Source organism: Vombatus ursinus, unplaced genomic scaffold, assembly GCF_900497805.2.
Source record: "Vombatus ursinus unplaced genomic scaffold, bare-nosed wombat genome assembly UNPS02014830.1, whole genome shotgun sequence".
Taxonomy (NCBI): Eukaryota; Metazoa; Chordata; class Mammalia; order Diprotodontia; family Vombatidae; genus Vombatus; species Vombatus ursinus.
In genome coordinates, this window is record NW_020954608.1 from 53,258,183 (window position 1) to 53,259,111 (window position 929).

Genomic DNA, 929 nt, shown 5'->3' on the forward strand with positions numbered 1-929 from the left:
AGAAAACCACAGAAAAGAAAAAAAGAGAGAGAGAGAAAATAGTATGCTTCAATCTGCATTCAGACTCCATAGTTCTTTTTCTGGATGTGGACAGCATTTTCATGAGTTTTTTGGAGTTGTTTTAGATCCTTGCATTTTGAAGAAGAGCTAACTCTATCAAAGTCGGTCATCACATAACATTGCTATTACTATGTACAATGGTCTCCTGGTTCAGCTCTCACTCAGCTTCAGTTCATGAAAGTCTTTCCAGGTTTTTCTGAAATCCTCCTGCTCACCATTTCTTATGGAACTATAGTATTCCATTACATTAATATACCACAACTTGTTTAGCCATTCCCCAACTGATGGGCTTCCCCTCAATTTCCAATTCTTGCCTACCACAGAAAGAGCTGCTATAAATATTTTTGTATTTGTACATTTTGTACATATTTTTGTTCATTTTTCCTTTTTAATTATCTCTTTGGGATACAGCCCTAGAAGTGGTATTGTTGGATCAAAGGGCATGCACAGTTTTATAGACCTTTGGGCATAGTTCCAAACAAATTGTTCTCCAGAATGGTTGGATCAGTTGACAACTCCACCAACAATGCACTAGTGTTCCAATTTTCCCTCATCTTCTCCAACATTTATCATTTTCCTGTTTTGTCATGTTAGCTGATCTGATAGGTTTCATGTGATGCCTCAGAGTTGTTTTAATTTGCATTTCTCTCATCAATAATGATTTAGAGCATTTTTCATATGACAATAGATAACTAATTTCTTCATCCAAAAACTGCCTGTTCATATCCTTTGACCATTTATCAATTGGGGAATGATTTGTATTCTTATAAATTTGACTCAGTTCTCTATATGTTTTAGAAATGAGAGACCTTTATCAGAGACACTAGCTATAAAAATTGTTTCCCAGCTTTCTGCTTCCCTTCTAATCT